This window comes from Dermochelys coriacea, chromosome 11 (assembly GCF_009764565.3).
Source record: "Dermochelys coriacea isolate rDerCor1 chromosome 11, rDerCor1.pri.v4, whole genome shotgun sequence".
In the NCBI taxonomy this organism is placed as follows: Eukaryota; Metazoa; Chordata; order Testudines; family Dermochelyidae; genus Dermochelys; species Dermochelys coriacea.
This window is the reverse complement of record NC_050078.2, coordinates 5,151,832-5,176,129: the sequence shown is the minus strand read 5'-3', so window position 1 is coordinate 5,176,129 and position 24,298 is coordinate 5,151,832. Positions and strand designations below refer to the sequence as shown.

At 44.3% G+C, this 24,298-nt stretch overlaps 1 protein-coding gene and 1 long non-coding RNA gene across 16 annotated transcripts in view; both read right to left on the bottom strand.

Moving 5' to 3' along the window:
* The window catches only part of BIN1 (bridging integrator 1), a 157,306-nt gene that overhangs the window by 114,680 nt on the left and 18,328 nt on the right, over nucleotides 1-24,298 (bottom strand). The window lies entirely within an intron of this gene.
* LOC122458045 lies at nucleotides 1,634-14,978 on the bottom strand. The gene is made up of 3 exons (XR_006277861.1): nucleotides 14,785-14,978; nucleotides 2,303-2,306; nucleotides 1,634-1,645 (listed from the first exon to the last, which is right to left on the bottom strand). It is a non-coding gene; the product is annotated as an uncharacterized LOC122458045 (long non-coding RNA).

The window sequence follows — 24,298 nt, the reverse complement described above, 5'->3', positions numbered from 1 at the left end:
TCCACTGCTGTCTACATCCGCACTAATAACTCAGGAAAGAGAGGGACACGGGCACACAACACCTCTGCATCGCTGCCCTTAACGGCTTTCTGTTCTAGAGAGCTAGTGGGCAGAAAGGAGAGGCAGAGCCCAGCAACTGGGAGCAATGGAGGAAAATACCTGGCTAAAGGGGTAGTACACACAACAGCACCTGCCTATTTCGCATCCACGCTGGACCACGTTGTGAAGGCATATTTGGCACATGGGTGTCTTTTCGGAGAGACCAGTTGTGATCATTTAATCTCTCATTTGCAAGAGTTACCCTTTCTGGTCATTGCATTCAACCTCCCTGCTTTCCCCCGGCAGATTTCACTTTCCCCTCCTCGGCACCCACCTAAGCAGCTACGGGGACCAGAAATGGGAATGCAGGCACTCTGAGGATGACAGAAACAGGACAGTACAAATTTGCAGTCCCATAGTTGCGGCCAGGCTCCCAAGTCACAGCTGCATGGCGTTGCTGTGTTCCACCCCAGCAATGGCTGCACTTCGATGACACCCGCGCACAGTGTTTGAAATGAATGAAAGACGAGGGAGTCAAATGGGAGCGTTGACAGAGTAAGGATAGGTGGAAACTGAGGCAGGACTTGGGGAGCTGGCTTTATAAATGGAAGGTCCTAATAGTGAATGCAAGGAGAGGTGGGGGTGAGGCCTATTGTTGCTTGCAGGGAGTAGTTATCCATGTTACCCACACATGGGTAAAAAAAAAAAAAAAAAAAAAAAAAACACGGCAGTACCTTCTGTGACACCCTCCTCGACAGCGTCATTTCTGTAACATGTCAGTGTCCAAATGCCCATTGGCTGGCCCCCCCCAAAAAAAAAAAAAAAAAAAAATAATCGAGCAACGCTCATCCCGAGAGGCACTGCCATCACCGGATGGTACTGCGGGGATTGGCGAGCGTTTAGAAGCAATGGAGAGAGGAGGACATAGATGCGACCAGCTGCAGCTGTCTACAAAGGAGCCTTTGTCCTGGGGGGAGCCTTTCAGCACAACTAAGCCAGTCTGAAAGGGACCGGATTCAGGGAAGCCAGGAAATGGGAACGGGGGGCAATAGACGTGCACCTCTGACACACATGCAGCTCTCATCACACTAACAGCAGTTGCATGCTCCTGTGAAAGGAAGACCCAGACTCTGGAAAACCGATCACATTCTAGAGGGCTCAAGGCCCTGGCAAGGAGATATGGAGTCTATCACCTCTGAATTGCTGGTTCACATAAAGCACCAAAAGCCACTGCACAGCTCTTCAATGAAATGATCCAGTGGCCTCAGTCCAGTTCCAGGTGGAGAGGTGACCACATCATGCACAAAAAAATTTAGACAGAGGGATATCAAAGATGGAAGTACGATTTTAGTCTCCATCAACTGCTAGAGTGGACCTTCTAGGTACAGGACAAAATGCCCTTGCAGGGCAGTGTGGAGGAAGCGTGTGCTATTACTGCCCATCCTGCACCGGCTCTAAGAATAATTAGGAGACTTCAACATCTGCCAGACGTGCACGTTTCATCAGCACCAAAATTCACTATAATCCTTTGGAAGGAAGAAGGAATCACAGCAAATACTTTTATACTCTGACATCAGCTGGGGAATGTCTGTTCTTCTTCCAATCCCTCACTATATCCTGAAGCACATCTTTTGGTGCCGCTTCAATGTAAATAGGTCTCATTTCTGACTCAATGGCAAGTTTGTTTTTTCTTGTAGAAAAAACAAAAATATGGAAAACAAAGTACTGTTCTGTAGCCCCCTTTGTCTTGTAACTCTGATAGTTCTGCAGCTATGCTAGGAGTGGTGTGAAGTTTCTTTGATTCCCAAGAGTTGAGCAGCATACAATACAAATTGAAAATTACAGAGTTAAATCCCACTGGTAACGCTACAGAACTAGCCTCTCTCTCCCACTCAGACACAGATTCTTATTATGGTCTGCATTGGGATAACAGAATCGCATACCACTAGTATCACTCTGTTTCTTTGTGAAGCAGCATCCCTCTCTCTCTCTCTCTCTCTCTCACACACACACACACACACACACACACACCCCCAAAGCACTGGTTCTGACCATGACTTGCTTTAACATGTGTTTAGCCAAGGATTCTAGTGCGCCCTCCAAAGAGGCTACTAAGCGATACAGCAGGGCTTCATCTTGGCTGCATCTACACTGTGAGGAAACCATTGCAGGCAGATTGGTTGCTTGAAGGGAGTCTTCACAATGCTTGCCCTATTAACTGTGCTGGGTTACCCACACAGCAGAATCTTTTGGGCAGGTCCACATGCCTTACACCTGTGCTTGTACTACTGGACTCTGGGAATCCTGAGGCACCCATCTTAGCACTGTTGCCGAAGCTTCTGGGTAATGTCTAAGCATGAGGTGCTGCATTGTGGGATGCAAATAGGATGACCAACAAAAATAGGTGCAACTGCAGCATTTGCAGCTGCCCACCTAGAAGCACTGCAGACTATGCCAGTACAGTCAGACATGGGTGGAGACCTGCTCCCCAATGTCACAACCTATTGGTACAATTAATGCTTGTAGCAACACCTGGGATAACTGGTGTCCACGGACACAAGATGATTTACAGCCATTGCAAACTCCAAGTGCTCCATCAGGTTTACTCTCTCTGATCCAATACCTTCAGGAGAGGGAATCTTTTCATTCTGTTTGTACAGCACCTAACCCAACAGGGATAACTTCACTAGAGCTCCTATGCACTACAACACAAATAATAATAATATAGTGTAACAGGAGTCCTAGGTAGCACGTATCAGCAGCAGCAGCCGGCAGTCTGGGACAAGAAGTGAATACCTTGACCAGCTGAAACTGCAGGAGGAAATATTAGGCAAGTAGAAGATGGCCAAATGTTTTGATCAAATTCCTGCACCTTGTGAAAAGAGGTGGTGAGGTCAGAAGTCAGGATATTGGGTTTACATCTCCTCCAACAGGGATGAATTTAAGATTCTCAGTTTGCATCAACTGATGGACGCGACAATTTTTGTAACTGATTAGCAACTAAATTACAGGCAAACATCAAAGCCACACAACTGTTTAAGTATGCGAGCAACATGTTTGGAGAATTTCCACACTGTCCACTGCATTTAATGGGCTCAATAATTTACATACTGCAGTCTCCTTAAGAGGACATAGTAGTGTGTGCATTTTAATTAAACCAATGAGAAGCCAAGATAAAACAAATGTTCTGCACCAGAATAAATATTAATTAGGGGACAGTGCACCTTTGATAACTACTAGCCATGGCAGACACTCACTGACATCAAGGGTAATTTTGCTCTGAGATACAGGGAAGACTATGGGCCACGCATTTGCAAACTGACTATCAAGACTGAAATTAGGTTATTGTCCTCTGCCTGCATCTTACTGCAAGTAAAGCAAGGCAGAGGTTTAGAGTATTCTTACTGGCTCAAATGCAGCCCAGGATTATTGGGCCAGATTTTCTAACGCTCAGCTCCCATGACTGAGACCAGATCTTCAAAATTGCTGAGCACCCAGCAGCTCCCATGGAGGACATTCATGGCCAGGTTTATAAAGGGCCCACATGCCATGCTCTTTGAAAAGCTGGCCACGGATTCTAGTGCCTAAATGGGAGTGGAGCTCTTTTGAAAGCCTGGCCCATGATGATCAAAATGCTTGGGTGACTTCAGTCTGGTCCCTAACGGACATGTCCACAAAATAAAGATTCCCAGCATTATTGGTACCACTGGAGATGCTCAAGCTCTGTTGCCCAGTCCCAGCCCATGCTTCCCCTGTTCTCTATTCTCCATGGAGATCAAACAGGACAGCAAGATCACTGAATTGACTTGAAGGTAGTAGTCCAAAAGATACCTGCTGCCCCATAACACTTAATCCAACTGCTACAAACACTGAACTGCAAAGGCCTGGATCAACACTGCAAACCCACAAACACAGGGGAACAGCAGCCAAATGGAAAGGCCTCAAGCTAATAACAAGAATGGGGGGAGTGGATGGAGAAGAGAAAGAGAACCAAGATTGAGATCGAGGATCAATAAAGTCCATATTAAGAGCTGAGGCAGCCGTGATCTTGGATCACCCAACCCAGGTGCAAATGTCTCAACACCACATAACCACTCCTGTGTTCAGAGGCCTCTGTACATCACCCTGATCTCTAATTAAACTTTAAGATGAGAGGATCAGGGTTGCACCGGTGTGTTATTTCCTTTGTAGTAATCAGACCCGTTATTAAATGGCAACCTGGCACTGAAAGAGCAACAAAGCAGCAGCTCCTTTGGTATATGCTCCAGTTATGTTACCGCCATGGGCAAAAGCTTAGGAAAGGAGCAGGGGGAGGGGAGGAAAAAGAGCAGAATAAACAAAGACAGGAAGAGGGCCTGGAACAAGGAGTGAACTACATTAACGTAAAGCAAGAGAGACATGGAGAAGTGATAGTCAAATGGGAAAAGCAGCCGAAAGAGATGGGAAAGGCAGCAGTGATAGATTGATACAGACACCAGGGAAAGTGAGGGGGGAGGCAACGGGTGATGATGCAGCTGGTGTTCTGCTGGCAGGAAGATGCAATCAGCACGGGGCTCCTTTCTCCCAAGACAAGCAGGGGCTGGGAGCGTAGTAGCAGACAGAAAGGAGGCTGCTAGAGATTCCCCTTGGTTATTGCTATAAGGAAGCCCTCCTCCTTAGTATCTGCATGATCAGGCCAGCCATCTCATTCTGTGCTTGGTTCTCCAGCACACAAGGAGATGGCCGGAGATTATAGCAGAAGGGGTATAAGGAAGGCAGCGCCTGGAAGGAGGAAATTTAAAAGCGATCACCCTGCATACAAGCAGCTGAAGTTCGTTCAGAGGGCTTGGGGGTTTGCGAAGCAGAGCAAGGTAGATCTTCACAAGGGCAGGTGAAACTTTAGGGATGGAGCCATCTCCTCGATCTTGTGAGCAGCAACAGCCACTGCTTTTGCCACCTCCCACTCCCTCAACTGGCATGTAGCACAAGGAGATTTTCTTCTGAATCACACCAGGGTACTTTCCTCCAGATAAAGGGAAAGTGACGAGTCTGAAATAGCAGAGTCGGGGTACAATAGAACAGGTGCAGCAAATTTCTCTGGCAGTGCCAGATGCCTCCTAATCCTGCACTCTGGAGAGAGGAAACAGGACTACCAATGAAATGCTGAGTGAATTGGGGCTGAGGATTCAGTCTGCCTCTGTGCAGCTGACCAGTTACTGGGTAGGATGGGCTCATTTCTGTTAGCAGCAGCATGTCAGATTTGTATTCCCATAGCTCCCAGACACCCCAACCAAAATCAGTGCCCCATTGCCCTAGGCGCTGCACATGCCCATAGTAAGACAGTCCCTACCAAAGATTTCCCAACTTAATGGATGAAGAAAGATTATTCTTCCCATTTTACAGATGGCAAACTGAGACACAGGGATTGGGTGGTTTGCCAAAAGCCACACCAGAAACTCTGGCAGAACCAAGGACTGCACTCTCACCTCCGGCATGCATTAACCATGAGGATAAACATTCCTCTCCAGAGGAGGACTGGTTCGGAGCCAGGGCGATCCTGAACTAAAATCCTGCCTTTGCCATTGAATCATGGCTTTGGGTGAGTCCAAACACCTTTCTGTCTCAATTTCTCCTTCTGTAAAATGGACTAAAGACATTACCCCCCTCCAGCTCCCAGGGGGCATTGTGGAAATTCTTGGTTAATGGATGCATAGTGGTTTGAAGGGCTACATTAATGCTCAGTATTATTACTAAACCATGTTATCAGTCTGCGCCTGCAAGATAAGGTTCCAGATACAGAGGCAAACCCTATTATTGATTGGGGAAATAGAAAGGTGTTGGCTGTGTTTTTACCTTCCGGTTTTTAATTAGTGGGAGGTAATGCAGGATAGAAAAAACTGTTGACTTTTCAGCTTTGAGTCAGCTGCATGAAGGAGTGGGTCACAGCTGCACAGGGTGTAGCCGCACTTGCCTTTCACCTCTAGAAAGCAGAGTGCTGAAGTGAATGTCAGGTTGGTGATCCCAGCACCGTGGCCATGTGCACATGACACAGGCAGTCTGTCAGACCCTTGGGCGTCTGACCAGAAGGACTCATAGCTGGAATATGCACAAAGTGTAATAGCTTCCTCTGGCTTGTCCTGTTAACCAGTCACTGAGGACTTGATCCAAAGCCTGCTGAAATGCTTAGGGGCCTTAATAAGCACTAAATACACCATAAATGTTCATGGTGTTTTACAGACCAATAAAAGACAGTGGAACTGACTCTCGTCCCACCAGGGCTTTTCCAAACTGCTAGAATTTCACTGACTTCATAGAATCACGGGACTGGAAGGGACCTCAAGAGGTCATCTAGTCCAATCCCCTGTACGCTCTGTGTACGCGACATCAGAATCAGCCTCTCTGCCCGATTCACAGTTTACAATCCAACATCCTAAGGAACAGAGGAAATCATTGAATGAGCCCTTGGAACTCTTACATTAAAAAGGCAGCAAGTGTGTGTGGGGGGGGGAGACAACAACAAACAAAGGGGTTTAGTGAGGAAGAACCAGTTGGTTAAGGCAGCACATGTATATTTCCTCTTCCTAGTGATCAGAACAAGTCATCATAAGAGAGACATCTAGTTTATAAACAACTTCCTCAAACTCTCCAGGCCTGCAAAACTACCACTTGTCACTGGCAAAGTTTATTCAAGCCAGGGTCACACGGTGACTTGTTAGAGGGTTCTTAAGATCCCCGTATGGCTATTAGGAGCAATACCTTTACCAACAGGGACGATGTATTTTTAGGTCTTTTCGCTTTTATAAGAAAGGCAGAATATAAACAACTATAAAAAAAAATGTTTTAGAAGCTCACTGCGACCACCAAATTTTAGGATTCTTTTCCTTTTTTCAATTTGCTTGCAGGCATATAGACTCAGATCCCCAAAGGTATTTTTCCACATCTTTGAGACTCTGGTCTTATTGTTTTATAGGAGAAATTTGCCCCATGCAGAAGACCAGTACAAACCCTCTGCATCATTCAAATCCCACATACACCCTGTTTTACAAGCTTCTTCTACCCACATACTCCTACTTTCTCAGACTCCTCCAAAAAAAAAAAAAAAATTTTTGCTAAATGCTCCTTTTTCTAGAGAAATAAAGAGCGGGGGGGGGAGGCGCGGAGGAGGGGGTTAGAAAGAACTGTCCCTAGCCCAGCACTCCTGAGCAATCCTACAATAAAACTATTGTGATTAAACAATACACTCACTCCGCACAATTTTAAAACAAGGATAATTTCAAATGGACAGAGAAGCTATGAGCGGTTTGAGAATATGGGCTGTCTCCTTTATACAGGAGACACTGTTCAGCGACATTCTGCACATGCTGAAGCCTGGAAAGCCATGACTCAGGGAGAACATGAGAAAGGAGTGGCATTTGTTAAGGGAAGATTATGAGGATGAGGATAGCAAACCTGTGGTAGTTGCTCAATCTAGAGAGCAAATGCTTTGCCTTCTGGCCTGTTCCCACTCTCCTCTCCCACCAACGTAGGAAGAATTCCCTCCTGAGACTCCTTGTTCCCCAGCACACGATTAGCTGCAAATTTACCGAGCCATTCTTGGTTCTTCTTGGCCCCCTGATTCCTTGTCCTCAACCTCTCCTTGCCTAAAATATCTGCCAGGCCTTTTAATGTCATGGCGTGTCTGTAGCATTACTGGCCCAGGGCCAGTGCCACAGTACAGTCTGAGAGAATGTTCTGCAGGGCACATCTCCCTACATAGCCCTCAGCTGTTACCTTGTCTCAGTGTTGCAAATTAGCTGATGTTGGCAGGAGGTTACGGACAGCTCATAAGCACTTCATTCTCAGTCCCACCATTTTCCAGATCCGATTACAACCCTGTTTCTCGTTTGGCTCCTATTCATGATGGTGAACTTTAAGGCACCAAGAAGAGGGACAAAAATCTGAAGGTTAACACATAGGGCCAGATTCTGCCTTCAGCCAGGCAGTATAATCAGTGTAACCTAAAAGAATGTGTACAAGGATGTGAACCAGCAACCCCCAAGATCTAATCCCAACTCTGTCATTTGCTTGATATGAGAATATCACCTAGGGCCTAATTCGCTGGGCACCTACATCTCCCATTGACTTCAATGGGCACTAGGGTGTCTCAAGAAAAAAAAAACATCCAATCTTGATCTAAAAGTTCCTAGTGATAGAGAATCTATCACAGCCCTTGAAGTTGTCCCAGTTATACTCAGTGTTAAAAAATTGTGCCTCATTTCTAGTCTGAGTCAGTCTAATTTTGTCAAAAAGAGAAGGTTAAGAGGTGACTTGATCACACTCGGAGTGCCTACATTGTGCAAAATCTCTTGGTACAACATGGGGAACATATTGCATAATAGAGGGCTCTTTAACTTAGACAAAGGACTAACAAGATCCCAAATATATAAGGGTTTGTCTAGATGGGGAAGATTACCAGTTTTCAAAGCGACATAACCTAAACCAGGAAAACACTCTTCTTCCAGAATAAGAGTGTCTACACAGGAAGATTTACCAGCAGAGCTATGCCAGTAATTTTACCAATATAGACAAGCCCTAAATCTGGCCCTTATCCTAGGTCTCGGTTTCCCCTATCAGTTAAATTGGGATATTACGACTTCCCTCCCTCATTTGGTTGTTGTGAGAAATTACTAGTGTTTATGCAGGGCTTTGAAGATGTAACCAGCTTACTAGATATATACGCACAGATCCCACTGATGTAGTGTAACCAGATGTCCTAATTTTATAGGGACAGTCCCCATATTCAGGACTTTGTCTTATATAGACGCCTATTACTCCCCACCCCTTGTCCTGATTTTTCACACTTGCTCTCTGGTCACTCTACACTGATGTCAGCTGGGGATGCATGAGCAATTTCAAGGGCAGAATTTAGTCCATACACACAAATGCTCAGGAACGCTGGGGAGAGCCTTTGACACATCCACAGATTTCCAGTGTATTCATCTTAACACCCCTGCTACCTTTCCTTTCTGCTCTTCTTCAGCTGCTAGCCCCAAATGCAATTTTAGATAAGCATCAACACCCATGTACTTCTGCAGATTCCCTAGAAACATCTAGCTTTCTCCTCTGATCCTGCCTCATGGAGATTCCCAATCTAACCTCAGCTCTTTCCTTTTCTTCTATATGCTAAAGGATGGTCCTCTCATGGATCAGTAACCGGTTAAACAGAGGGTAGGAACAAATGGTCAGCTTCCACAGTGGAGAGAGGTAAATAGTGGTGTCCCCAAGGGATCTGTACTGGGACCACCACAGTGGGCTGTTCAACGTATTCAGAAATGTTCTGAAAAAAAAAAAAGGAGGTAAATAGCGAGGTGGCAAAGTTTGCAGATGATACAAAATTACTCAAGATAGTTAAGTCCAAAGCAGACTGCAAAGAGTTACAAAGGGGTCTCACAAAACTGGGTGACTGGGCAACAAAGTGGCAGATGAAATTCAGCGTTTAGAAATGCAAAGTAATGCACATTGAAAAACAATCCCAACTATCCATACAAAATGAGGTCTAAATTAGCTGCTACCACTCAAGAAAGAACTATCCACAATGACTCCAAGATCTCTCAAACACATCCACTGAATGTGCAACCGAAAGCGAACAGAAGGTTAGGAACCATTAGGAAATGGATAGATAATTAGACAGTAAATATCATAATGACACTATATAAATCCATGGTACACACACAACTCGAATACAGTAGAGTCTCAGAGTTACAAACTGACTGGTCAACCACATCCCTCATTTGGAGCCAGAAGTATGCAATCAGGCAGCAGCAGAGACTAACAAAAAAGCAAATACAATACAGCATTGTGTTAAACAAACTACCAAAAATATAAAAGGAAATTTAAAAAAAGATTTGACAAGATAAGGAAACTTTCTGTGCTTGTTTCATTTAAATTAAGATGGTTAAAAGCAGCATTTTTCTTCTGCATAGTAAAGTTTCAAAGCTGTATTAAGTCAATGTTCAGTTGTAAACTTTTGAAAGAATCACCGTAATAAGAAAAGGAGGATTTGTGGCACCTTAGAGACTAACACATTTATTCAAGCATAAGCTTTCGTGAGCTACAGCATCCGATGAAGTGAGCTGTAGCTCACGAAAGCTTATGCTCGAATAAATGTGTTAGTCTCTAAGGTGCCACAAGTCCTCCTTTTCTTTTTGCGAATACTGACTAACACGGCTGCTACTCTGAAACCAATCACCATAATGTTTTCTTTGAGTGATGAACATTGCAGAGTTCCAAATAGCTTCCATTCTTGAGGTGTTGGTAATGCTGAGGTTCTATTGTACTGCGTGCAATTCTGGGTCACCCAATCTCAAAAAAGGGTATATTAAAATTGAAAAAGATACAGAAAAGGGCAACAAAAATGATTAGGGGGATGGAACAGCTTTGGTATGAGAAGAGAGTAAAAGGGTAGAGTGATCTTTCAGGTAACAGAACTGGAAAACCACATTCCAAAAGCATTCTAAGCATACCGCATAGTCCATTTATGGAATCAACTTCCTAAAATAGGCTACTCATGGAGCAGAAAGAGCACTTTTGCTGAGAGATGGTTTCATTGCTACATACTCTGCTATATCCATGCTGGCAATTTACTGCAATCCTTACATTCCTGCATTGGTCCATTTTTCTTCCACTCCTTAGTGGGTACCACACACTCCCCTCAATTTAGGTTTCAGTACCCTTGTGGCCTAGGACCAGGTCTCCTTTGAAGCTTGGACTGTAAGTGCCTAACAAATATTGTTTGCCCAATTTTCCATTTTTCTCTTCATAGAAAGGATGAATTCAAACTGGAGCAGGTACAGAGAAGGGCTACTAGGATGATCCAAGGAATGGAAAACTTGTCTTATGAAAGGAGACTTGAGGAGCTTGGCTTGTTTAGCCTAACTAAAAGAAGGTTGAGGGGAGATATGATTGCTCTCTATAAATATATCAGAGGGATAAATACAGGAGAGGGAGAGGAATTATTTAAGCTCAGCACCAATGTGGACACAAGAACAAATGGGTATAAACTGGCCACCAGGAAGTTTATATGAAATATATATAGTTGAAATCAGACGAAGGTTTTTAACCATCAGAGGAGTGAAGTTTTGGAATAGCCTTCCAAGGGAAGCAGTGGGGGCAAAAGATCTATCTGGCTTTAAGATTCTACTCGATAAGTTTATGGAGGAGATGGTATGATGGGATAATGGGATTTTGGTAAGTAATTGATCTTTAAATATTCAGGGTAAATAGGCCAAATCCCCTGAGATGGGATATTAGATGGATGGGATCTGAGTTACTATAGAAAATTCTTTCCTGGGTATCTGGCTGGTGAATCTTGCCCCTGTGCTCAGGGTTTAGCTGATCGCCATATTTGGGGTCGGGAAGGAATTTTCCTCCAGGGCAGATTGGAGAGGCCCTGGAGGTTTTTCGCCTTCCTCTGTAGCATGGGGCATGGTTGACTTGAGGGAGGCTTCTCTGCTCCTTGAAGTCTTTGAACCATGATTTAAGGACTTCAATAGCTCAGACATGGGTGAGGTTTTTCATAGGAGTGGGTGGGTGAGATTCTGTGGCCTGCGCTGTGCAGGAGGTCGGACTAGATGATCAGAATGGTCCCTTCTGACCTTAGTATCTATGAATCTATGAATATCAGGGTTGGAAGGGACCTCAGGAGGTTCTAGTCCAATCCCCTGCTCAAAGCAGGGCCAATCCCCAACTAAATCATCCCAGCCAGAGCTTTGTCAAGCCTGACCTTAAAAACTTCTAAGAAAGGAGATTCCACCACCTCCCTAGGTAACACATTCCAGTGTTTCACCACCCTCCTAGTGAAAAAGTTTTTCCTAATTCAACCTAAACCTCCCCCACTGCAACTTGAGACCATTACTCCTCATTCTGTCATCTGCTACCACTGAGAACAGTCTAGATCCATCCTCTTTGGAACCCCCTTTCAGGTAGTTGAAAGCAGCTATCAAATCCCCCCTCATTCTTCTCTTCCACAGACTAAACAATCCCAGTTCCCTCAGCCTCTCCTCATAAATCATTTTTTTGGCCCTCCACTGGACGTTTTCCAAATTTTTTCACATCCTTCTTGTAGTGTGGGGCCCAAAACTGGACACAGTACTCCAGATGAGGCCTCACCATTGTCAGATAGAGGGGAACGATCACATACCTCGATCTGCTGGCAATGCCCCTACTTATACAGCCCAAAATGCCATTGGCCTTCTTGGCAACAAGGGCACACTGTTGACTCATATCCAGCTTCTCGTCCACTGTAACCTCTAGGTCCTTTTCTGCAGAACTGCTGCCTATCCATTCGATCCCTAGTCTGTAGCAGTGCATGGGATTCTTCCATCCTAAGTGCAGGACTCTGCACTTGTCCTGGTTGAACCTCATCAGATTTCTTTTGGCCCAATCCTCTAATTTGTCTAGGTCCCTCTGTAACCTATCCCTATCCTCCAACGTATCCATCTCTCCTCCCAGTTCAGTGTCATCTGCAAACTTGCTGAAGGTGCAATCCACACCATCCTCCAGATCATTAATGAAGATATTGAACAAAACCAGCCCCACGACCGACCCTTGAGGCACTCCACTGCCAACTAGACATGGAGCCATTGACCGCTACCCATTGAGTCTGACAATCTAGCAAGCTTTCTATCCACCTTATAGTCCATTCATCCCGCCCATACTACTTTAACTTGCTGGCAAGAATACTGGGGTGGAAAATGTCAAAAGCTTCGCTAAAGTCAAGGAATAACATGTCCACTGCTTTCCCCTCATCCACAGAGCCAATTATCTCATCAGATATCTCTTCCTCTTCCCCTGGTAGTTGCTGTCAATGTCACACCATAAATGGTGCACTGCGGGAGTCGGATTAAAATCAATCAATCGTTCTAGATCTTGGATGAGAAAACATCTAGACCAGTGGTTCTCAACCCATGGCATGTGGGCAGCTTGCGGCCCAATCAGCACACAGCTGTGGCCCGTGACATCCTCGAGGCCATACAGTAGTAAATATGTAGACCCATATAACAGAGAGCTGCATATGCAATAGGTTGAGAACCACTGATCTAAACTATAAATGATGCCTAGTAATATTCCAGATGCCTTAGATAACCATTTTAGTTTTCTTTTCCCAGTTGCACTTTATACCAGAGAAGGGTGACCAGACAGCAACTGTGAAAGAAAATGGGACAGTGGGTGGGGGAATAGGTGCCTATATAAGAAAAAGGCGCAATCAAAACAGGACATCTGGTCACCCTATACCAGAGAAGATCTGTCTTAACCAAACCAGTGTCAGACGTTCCCACCAAACAATGGACCCGAAGGGGCCCAGAGAGATGATTTTAGGACACACAGCAGTAGAAAATCAGGTTACTGTGGAATGCACCAGCAGAGTAACGCAAATGTACTCTTAACAGGCTTGGGTAGGAATACTTTTTTTAAAAAAGGGGGAGATTCTCTTTACAACCCTGCTCCAGGCACTTTTCACCAGAAGCTGGCACGTATAGACAAACCAATGGAGACTACAGAGTCATTCTTTTCCATCCTCTTCATGCTGTCTTTCACCCCAAGACAGATCAGCCACTTGTAGACACTTAATAAGGAAAAGTCTATTATGCTAACATATTTCATCTGAAGATTAAGAACATTAGACGTTTTACACATAGGTATGAAGCAAAAGGAGAGCCGGGGGGGGGGGGGGGGGGAAGAGAAGATATGGGACAGGTAACAGAGCCAGAAGCCAATTGTGCAATGCGACTGTGAAACAGTATGCTGAGAAGTGGCTACATGGAGTTTCCCAATTTTCCACCCCCCAAATGTTCCAAATTTTAAAAAAGTCCAGCCCCCCAAAAACCACAAATTGTCTTTAAAATATCAAGAGGTTTTGTTTGGCTTTTTTTAAATAATGAACTTGGGATCCTTTTATTTGCTTTTTGGATTTTGAGCCTTTAGGAATCACATTTTCAAGCTTTTCTCTGCAGCCACGAAGCCCGGGAAACTTGCCTTTTTTCCCCCCAAAGTGAAGGCGGAGATTCTCATGTAATCACATGAGCCCAGAAGCTGGGGCTGTAAGAATGAAGCCCATCAAATATTGTAAGACACATGATACAATCACAAGAGTTGGAAACACCAAATCGCTGTGACAAATATGAAGGAAAAAGCCATTAGCTAAGTTTAGCCGATCTGTGTGAATACAACATACCTTAGAGAGCCATTTACTAGTAGCCAAGGTAATCAGCTCCCCCATAGAACCTGCATGTGACAACCTGAAAGAAGAGCATTTCTCTCATGTTTGCCAGCAAGAGTGCCATCAGGCACCCAGCCAGTGGGTTGGCAGGCAGAGAAAGGCAGAGATAAAAATAAGCATCATCCCTTCAGCATCTGAGATTGCAACAGCTGATTATATTAGAAGGTTGCACCATAGAGGATGTTGCCTATAGTTCAGTCATGATTTGGATGGGCTCGGTGCAAGCCTAACACATTTTCTCTGTCTCTAGAGTTATAAAAGGCTAAATGAAACTGACAAAAGTCACTTAGAGACAAAGGCACTAAACCACAGGTTAAAACTGAAAGTACATGAAGGATGTGGCTGCTCAGCTGAATGTGTTAGAAACCCCACAAGATGCTTTTAAAGATGAAGCCATGCTAGTGATCATCATAGACTCATAGGACTGGAAGGGACATTGAGAGGTCATCTAGTCCAGTCCCCTGCACTCATGGCAGGACTAAGTATTATCTAGACCAGGGGTGGCCAACATGTGGCTCCGGAGCCACATGTGGCTCTTCAGAAGTTAATATGCAACTCCTTGTATAGGCACCAACTCCGGGGCTGGAGCTACAGGAGCCACCTTTCCAATGTGCAGGGGGGGGCTCAACCCCGGCTCTGCCACAGGCTCTGCCCCCACTTTACCCCTTCCTGCCCCCTCCCCTGAACCTGCTATGCCCTCGCTCCTCCCCCCAGAGTCTCCTGCACACCACAAAACAGCTGATCAGGAGGTGCAGGGAAGGGGAAGCGGGGAGGTGCTGATCGGTAGCACTGCTGGTGGGCAGGAGGTGCTGGGAGCAGGGGGAGGGAGCTGATGGGGTCTGCTGATGTATTACTGTGGCTCTTTTGAAATGTCCTTTGGTAAATTCTGGCTCCTTCTCAGACTCAGGTTGGCCATCCCTGATCTAGACCATTCCTGACAGGTGGTTGTCTAACCTTCTCTTAAAAATCCCCAATGATGGAGATTCCACAACCCCCCCTAGGCAATTTATTCCAGTGTTTAACCACTCTGACACTTAGGAAATTTTTCCTAAATGTCCAACCTAAACCTCCCTTGCTGCAATTTAAGCCCATTGCTTCTTGTCCTATCCTCAGGAGGTTAAGATGAATAATTTCTCTCCCTCCTCCTTGTAACAACCTTTTATGTACTTGAAAACTTATGTCCCCTCTCAGTCTTCTCTTCTCCAGACTAAACAAACCCATTTTTTCCAATCTTCCCTCCTAGGTCATGTTTTATAGACCTTTAATCATTTATGTGGCTCTTCTCTGGACTTTCTCCAGTTTGTCCACATCTTTCCTGAAATGCGGCGCCCAAACCTGGACATAATACTCCAGTTGAGGCCTAATCAGCGTGGAGTAGAGCAGAAGAATTATGCACCAGTCCTATGTTGACTATTTCTGGAACTGGTTTCTGCACAAGCAACAGATATCTAATGCAATAGAACTAGGAGCCCCAAGACCAGTAACAGAGCAGAAAGGCCAACCATGGAAATCAGTGACACTACCAGTGGTCTGGAGTCTGCCGTCCACTGATTAGAAGCAGGTGTTAGTTTTAAAATCCATGCTTGCTCTAGCAAAGAGAAATAATAAAGCAACATTGGGCCTTAGTATTTTTAAAATGGTTTAGTTTCACAGAGCCTAAGACCAGAAGGGATCATTAGAACATCTAGTCTGACCTCCTGTGTAACACAGGCCATTAAATTTCATCCAGATACTCCTTTGCTGAGCCCAGTAGCTTTAGTTAAGCCAAAGCATGTCAGTCCTCAGGAGACTAAACTGTTTGCCACAGACAAAACAGAGGCGGCCAAGGTGCCACCAATGCCCAAGATCCCAGCAATGGTAGGGCATTGATTAATTAGGAGAGAGATGCCCAGGTGATCCACACCCCATGCTGCAGACGAAGGCCCCCCGCCACCAAAAAAAAAAATCACTGCCAATCTGACCTCAGGGATAATTCCTTCCCAACCCACAATACTTGACTCCTATATATTTAGGAGAATGTTCAGTACAGTCTATCACCAGCATGCAAGAGTTTAAGGTTCTTTTACAGTTCGTAACACACACCCACGACTGCACGGCTGAGCAACAGCTGTTGATACTAATCTATACAAACTCCTAATTTCCACAGCACTCTACAAGTGGGAACAAATTCTCACCATGCTCTTGCAACATATTAGCAAAAAGAAAAGGAGTACTTGTGGCACCTTAGAGACTAACAAATTTATTTGAACATAAGCTTTCAGGTTGGGGGGCTGTCTGTAAGCAAGGACTGGCCTGTCTCCCAAGATCTGTGAGAGTGATGGGTCATTCTTCAGGATAGGTTGTAGATCTTTGATGATGCGTTGGAGAGGTTTTAGTTGGGGACTGAAGGTGATGGCTAGTGGCGTTCTGTTATTTTCTTTGTTGGGCCTGTCCTGTAGTAGGTGACTGCTGGGTACTCTTCTGGCTCTGTCAATCTGAAGCAAATACTCACCAGCAACCACACACCACACAACAGAACCACTAACCCAGGAACCTATCCTTGCAACAAAGCCCATTGCCAACTCTGTCCACATATCTATTCAGGGGATACCATCATAGGGCCTAATCACATCAGCCACACTATCAGAGGCTCGTTCACCTGCACATCTACCAATGTGATATATGCCATCATGTGCCAGCAATGCCCCTCTGCCATGTACATTGGCCAAACTGGACAGTCTCTACGTAAAAGAATGAATGGACACAAATAAGATGTCAAGAATTATAACATTCAAAAACCAGTCGGAGAACACTTCAATCTCTCCGGTCACTCGATTACAGACCTGAGAGTGGCTATCCTTCAACAAAAAAAGCTTCAAAAACAGACTCCAATGAGAAACTGCTGAATTGGAATTAATTTGCAAACTGGATACAATTAACTTAGGCTTGAATAGAGACTGGGAATGGATGAGTCATTACACAAAGTAAAACTATTTCCCCATGTTATTTCTCCCCCTCACCCCACCTCCCCCCCCACTGCTCCTCAGGCGTTCTTGTTATCTGCTGGAAATGGCCCACCTTGCTTGTCACTATGTAAGGTTTTCCTCCTTCCCCCCCTCCTGCTGGTGATGACTCATCTTAAGTGATCACTCCCCTTACAGTGTGTATGATAAAACCCATTGTTTCATGTTCTCTGTGTGTGTGTGTGTGTGTGTGTGTGTGTGTGTGTGTGTGTGTGTGTGTGTGTGTGTGTGTGTGTGTGTGTGTGTGTGTATATATAAATCTCCCCACTGGATTTTCCACCGAATGTATCCGATGAAGTGAGCTGTAGCTCACGAAAGCTTATGCTCAAATAAATTTGTTAGTCTCTAAGGTGCCACAAGTACTCCTTTTCTTTTTGTAAATACAGACTAACACGGTTGCTACTCTGAAACCTGGCAACATATTAGCTTTCCGTTCTGTAGTTAAGCATAGAGGTTCGAGGACATGCCCAAAGCTGCAGAGGGAAGCCACTGATAATACTGGGATGAGAATTTAGAAGATCCTGGCTCTCAGTCTTCTGCTCACATCACTAGGCCAGGCCTCTCCCACCTGCAGAACTCAGATGGCATTAAGGGAGCTATGCTGACTTACACTAGCTGAGGATTTGGCCCAACAAATTGAAGCACCATCCCTTCAAAATAAAATGTAAAGTATGGAGCTAAAAGCAATGTACATTTAAGAGGATCGTTGACTAGACACCGTTATCACATCTACAATTCTGACTTCTGCCCTGATGAATGGACACAGGTCCCCATATTGCACATGGGTATGTGGGATTTTTTGGGTTGTTCAGGGTGGTCGTTCTGAAAATCCAGCCTGCTTGGTTTTTCTCCCTATAGTTTCTCCCTTCAGCTTCTGAAGCACTTGGGTTGCTTTCTCTCTGAACTCTCTCAGTTTCTTTCTAGAATTCCCACATCCAACAGAACACAATATTCCAGGTATGATCTCATCACCACAATGCAAAGTGGGAAGATTGCTTCCCTTCTCTGTGACAGGGTGTCTGTGTACTTACCTCAATTTCAAAACAAGTTACACTGCAATATCGCATCCATTTTGCTGTCCGCTAACACCAAGGTCTCTTCCAGTACAGCTGATCCCAAGGTTCCACAGAGGATTGCTGCCTTCCTGATGCATTAACCAAGGTTTACTCTAGGCTACCAGTTTGTACATATTTCTGCTCTTAGGCCCCTTTGCATTTTGCCTGTCCTCAGTGATATAGCCAACCATGAGCAAACCTTACATCTTAGTTCATGTGTAAGATGTCACCATGTGCTAAAGTAAAGCAAACTCTTATTTGAATTTCTAGTGTAATTATTTTGCCTCTGTTCCTCTCCATAGAAAAACAGAAGATTGTCAATCAACTTTTTCTAAATATAGGCTGAACACACTGTGTGTTTAACAGATTTTGCTGTGTAAATAGATGTTCTTGACTTGTTTTGAGTAAATATATTGGGGAAATAAATTAAATTCTTGCTTTGGATGCCAAAAGCTATTTTCAGTTGCTTTCTTATCGTTAAAAGATGTAACAGTTTACATGAAAAGAGGGCCTCATTTAAATTTAAGTAATTTGCACCCACCTCAAACACAACAGCATTGTATCAGTGCATGCGATTTGGAAGAGACCATTCTAGTGTAACCAGCCAAGCTGATGGTAAAGTAAAATGAAAAAAGTAAACAAATGGCAAAGTTAAAGGTTTAAATGAGATCTGTACTATTAATTCAGTTTTAATTGTCTAATACACCAAAGGAAAATGGTTTTTAAAATTGGATTTTTATTTTGACAGCATCTCTTGCCTTAAAAACCTCAATTAAGTAAGATATTAACTTAAAAATCCGTAAGAGACCAGGAACTTTAAGAACTGAAATGAAAACTTTCCAAGATTTGAGAGCCTGAAGTTTTGGCACTTAAATAATTGGCTTGATTTTCAAATGTGCTGAACACTCTACACATCGTCAGAAGTCAATGGCTGTGGGTACTTAGCACCTGTGACTGTCAGGTCACTTAAATACTCAGCCTTGATTTTTAAAATTAGGTGCATACAATTGCATATTTAATTTTCATTGGTAAGTCAACTGGCATGCAACTGATCATTCGTGCACACAATTACCAGATTTGTTTGTGCAATCAATGTCATTCTGCACACAGATTAGACACAATTGCATTTAGGATTATTTTGTTTTGCACATTACTACATGTGCCTAGCTTTAAAACTCACAACCTGAATCCCTGAGAAGCAGGAATTCTGTGGGGGGAAGGAACATACTCCCGCCCTCATCATTAACAAATTTTTAGCCAACTATTAGTCAGTTTTGTGGATAACCTGAAATGGTCTAAGAAATTAAGTAAATTTCCATAATAAATTCTGCTCACATCATATGAGACACAAAACCTACAGAAACTTATCAGTGAATCAGGGTATTAGCTGCATAGTAACCACATAACCAAGAATGCCAAAATGGCGTCACTTAATTCAGTTCGCATCAATGTCACATTCCAGACGACAACTCCACAAGAAGTTAAATCTTATTTGGATAGGCATTTAACAGGGCTTAATTAAGTCCTATCTATATCTGGCTGTAACACTAATAAGGAGGATAGATAGCACAAACAGTGCCATTGGTACAAATCCCTGCCTCTCGTCTCTTCCTCCACCTCACCCCTATAACATTCGATTTAAATGCTGATACAGCTGCAAAAAATCATTGTTTCTCCAGAGCTGGACGCTAATGTAAAATGAGGTGACCAACTTAGGATGCAAATTAAAAAGGGAAGGGGACCTGAAGTACAGGCCAGAGATGGGGAATCAGGAGAATGGAAAAGCAGGGGAGCTCCTGCATTGCGGGTTCCAGCTGGGGAGCAGAGAATATTAGGGAACCCAAGGGAAGTGATGTAGTACTGCAAAGCAGCTCTGAGCCTGGGTGCAGATGAGAGAACAGGAGAGCTACTGCAATGTTTGCTGCAAGGCAGGCTTGAGCCTGGGCCATTAGGAAGAGGAGAGTCCCTGTAATGCCACTGGGTAGGTCTTAGCCCCAGAGAGGAGGGCAATCAAAGGAGAATGAAAAACAGCAGAACCTCAGATACGCTGTAGAGCAGCTCTAACCAGGAAAGCTCAGCATCGCCACAGGTGGGATAGCTGGAAATGCCTTGGTAATGCAGCAGTGCAGGCTTGAGCTTGGGTGCAAAGCCCAGCCTGTGACATGAACACAGGGCAGTGAGTGTGTGAGCACTGATTGCAAGTCTAGCTGGTCCCTCAAATCAAGTCAAGATTTACTCTCCTTCAGATTTCTATAGGACACTTTATGCAGAACTTATTCCTGATTTTTCTAGAGTAGAAGTAAGCAGCACTGGACCCAATTCTCCTCCTCTCCTATAGTATTGTAAGCCACTGGTGTCAAAAGAGCTACCAATGGAGCTCTTGAGAGGAGGGCCAGATCCTCTCGCTGTGAATGGGTGCAACTCCACTGATCTCAATGACGCGGTGCCAATGCATGCCAGCTGCGACTCTGGCCCATGGTGTTTTCAAGTTTAGGAGAAGCGCTGTTGCTTGGGGCAAGGGCTATACGCCATCCTGACATGCTCCTCAGGAGTTCACACACGAGCTGAGAAACCAAGACAGGATGCTGAACACTGCATTCCTTTCGCCAAGCTGTCCACACAGGCTAAGGGTCAGGTATTAAAGAGCATCAGAATCAGTTACATGCATTTGGTGGTGGGGAAGGGGGGGATCTGGTCCAGTGGCTGATTATAGTCACCCACTCATAGGTGATACTGGAAGATCAGAGATTTGGAAGCTCTACTCTGTTCAGTACTTTGTATGTCCATTCGCCCATCTAACCAATCACATCCCCCCTTTCATCTCTCCACTAGCTTGCCCTTCCTACCACGTCAAGGTCAAACTTCTAGTCCTCCCCTCCAAAGCCCCGCACAATTCCTCTCCAGCCTGCAGATCAAGTCCCCTTTCCTCTGACGCCACCCTCCGCTCATCCTCCAGGCCCCGATTCCCATGCCCGGTCCTGGCTGTGTGCTTTTCTATGCTGCGCCCTGCGTGCAGAATGACCTCAATGCTCTAGTGCAGGGGTGCCCAACCTTCTGTCACAGGAGGGCCACGTAAAACTAAGCACAACCTTGGGTGGGCCAAACAGATTCTACATATTTTAATAAGTCACCTGTATTGATTTTTATTTTAAGTTCAGCTTATTGCATATGTATTTAGAAAGTATTGTCTGTTTACACACTTGTGTGAACTAAAGTGATGTAAACATGACAAAACATTAATGCTCATGAGTATATTGTGTTGAAGCAGGCCACGGGCTCTGGTGGGCCATGTATGGTCCGTGGGCCATAGATTCAGCATCCCTGTGCTAGGTCACAAAACCAATACCCCTTCTTCATAGGCGAGCAGCAGACATCACCGGTTTGGTCAACTTAATGCACCTTCTACACACATAGGCACATCACACATCACTTGAAAGATGTATCCACTTTAAAGTGGTCTGATGTGGATTTGTCAAGTGGTGCCCTTACCACAAAAACAAGGTTAAACAATAAGAAAAGGAGTACTTGTGGCACCTTAGAGACTAACAAATTTATTAGAGCATAAGCTTTCGTGAGCTACAGCTCACTTCATCGGATGCTGTAGCTCACAAAAGCTTATGCTCTAATAAATTTGTTAGTCTCTAAGGTGCCACAAGTACTCCTTTTCTTTTTGCGAATATAGACTAACACGGCTGCTACTCTGAAAAAGGTTAAACAATGACATCAACACGTTGAAATAACCACTTTGAAATATATGCATTTGTTTGTTACTTTAATGGCTATGTATTATTTCAAGACAAAAAAATTGGATTTCTTTCTGACCTCAAAGTATCCCAACCACAGTCTAAAGGGTAAAAGAAAAAAGTCTAATCATAAATTTGTACAGGAATCATTGAAATGCAACAGCATTGGCGTCATTTCTAGTCATTGTTAGCATCTTGTTCACCATTATGATCTCTGCTGAGTGTGGGTGGGTTATCACAGTCTTCATTGCCTTGGCATGTACCCAGTTGTGTTCAGGGAAGATTGTTCTGACTACAGAGCTGATCATGCAGCAACCCCTACAGGGGCACATAAATGAGGTCTTGTAGACCCTCAGATGCCTGGAAGAATTCATGAAGTAGATCCACATTTTTCCATCCATGTAGCAATGGTGATCCAATATCAGGTTTGCATATATGTGAAGACATCCAAAGCTTTGTTTGCCAAGATGCATTTTTGACATGCTCTTCAAAACTGTCCTCACATGGTAGGAGTTTGGCCAGTCACTTCTCCTTTTTGATGGAGAGACTGGGGTGCAAGCAATTCAGGTCTCTGGGCACCCTTTTCTCCCTGGTAATACAGCACTGCTATCAACTGCCTTGCTGCAGAAATTGCAGCTGGTCAGTCACGGTCTCCCAATTGGGAAAGATTTCTTAATGAGGTAAATAAACTCCCTTTGTTTTGACAAAAACATTAAACAGATTTTTTTCCCTCAAAACTAAATATGGATGACACAGAGTCACACCCTGCTAATACATGTGCAGCAGGAAGCACCTTGCAGAAGTCAGGAGCTACTGTGTCAAAAGTCCCATGTACAGGGGTAAAGCAATGCTTGCCAGTTAACATGGGGATTGAAACAAGTGTTCCATTTTTGGAAATTAGTGAACAGGAAGGACCAAAACATGTCAACTGACCAAATTATTATGGTTCCTTTGACACCAAGAGACCCAAAAGCCATATTGGCATATATAGCATGCAGAAGCATCTTTGTGTCTGCTTCCTCTTGAGTACTTTACAAGTCTTGGGCTTCAACACCTCTCTTGGTGATGGACTTTGCTACTTCATCCACTGGAAAAGCCTCCAGCAAGAAGGAGTGTTTGTGTTCCTACACGCTCAGGTGCATTTTGAATTCAGAGGCATTTTAAGAGCATCTGGTAGTTGGATACCACATTTGGACTCCTGGGACCCCCATGAAAAAGGTTTCTACCAACCACCAGTATTTTTCTTGCGTCCAATGTTAGCTCCTCTTCAGCATGGTCTTTCTGCGATTTCCACAGAGTTACTGTTGTCATGTCAGTCAAAGACTTCAATTGCAAAAATCAGCTGTCTCAAATCCTTTTAGGACCTGCCTCAAGTACTCAGCAGCCAATTCATCAAATGTAGTGGAATCTGTCTGTACCCATCATTTGTTTGGCATCCACAGCATCTGATGTACACTGCCGTTTCTTTGTTGCATGCTCTTAGCTCATTGAGCTTTCAGCTAATGCCCATGTCACAGGTGCCCAGAAGGGGTCACAGCTGAGAGAGTCCATCCCAGGTCAGGCAGTGAGAAAACAGGACTGCCACCCCAAATTGGTGGTATACTCTATTAGATTTCACCAAACCAGTAACAAGTGTGCACTCCTGGATCACTACATTAGTTTTACCATGGAGCCACGGATAGTCCTCCTTAGGCTCTCCAGCCCCTACTTAGCTACCCAGACAGACCAGACTTTATGAAGAAAGATTATTAAAAGCAAAATCACCCCATATTAGGTTTCTCCAATCCCAAAGGGCCAGTCACTTACCCCAGGTCAAGATATACTTCAGCTCTCCCCAAAGATAATGCTGAAGCCAATTTCTTTAGTAAAAGAAACTAAAGATTTATTAGCCAAGAAAAAAAGTTAGAGAGGTTAAAGCAGGTGAATACATTACATGTGAATTAAAAGTTTGTAATACACAATGCTAGTAGAGATATAACATTTGCTAGTTTTCTATATGTTCCTCTGGGTTGCCCAAAAATAGTTTGTCCTTTTGTTCAGAATCCCCATCAGTATTCACCACTCGGGGGGGGGGGAGGAAGGAAGTGGGGGAGATAGGGGGTCAAGGGCCTTTGTTACCCCTTTTTATATCTTGATCCTTTTTACTGGAAAAGTCGTTGCTGTGTCATGAGGTCAGGCAGTTCCATGGTCCTTCATATGAATTGCAAATTCTTGCTTGCTTGC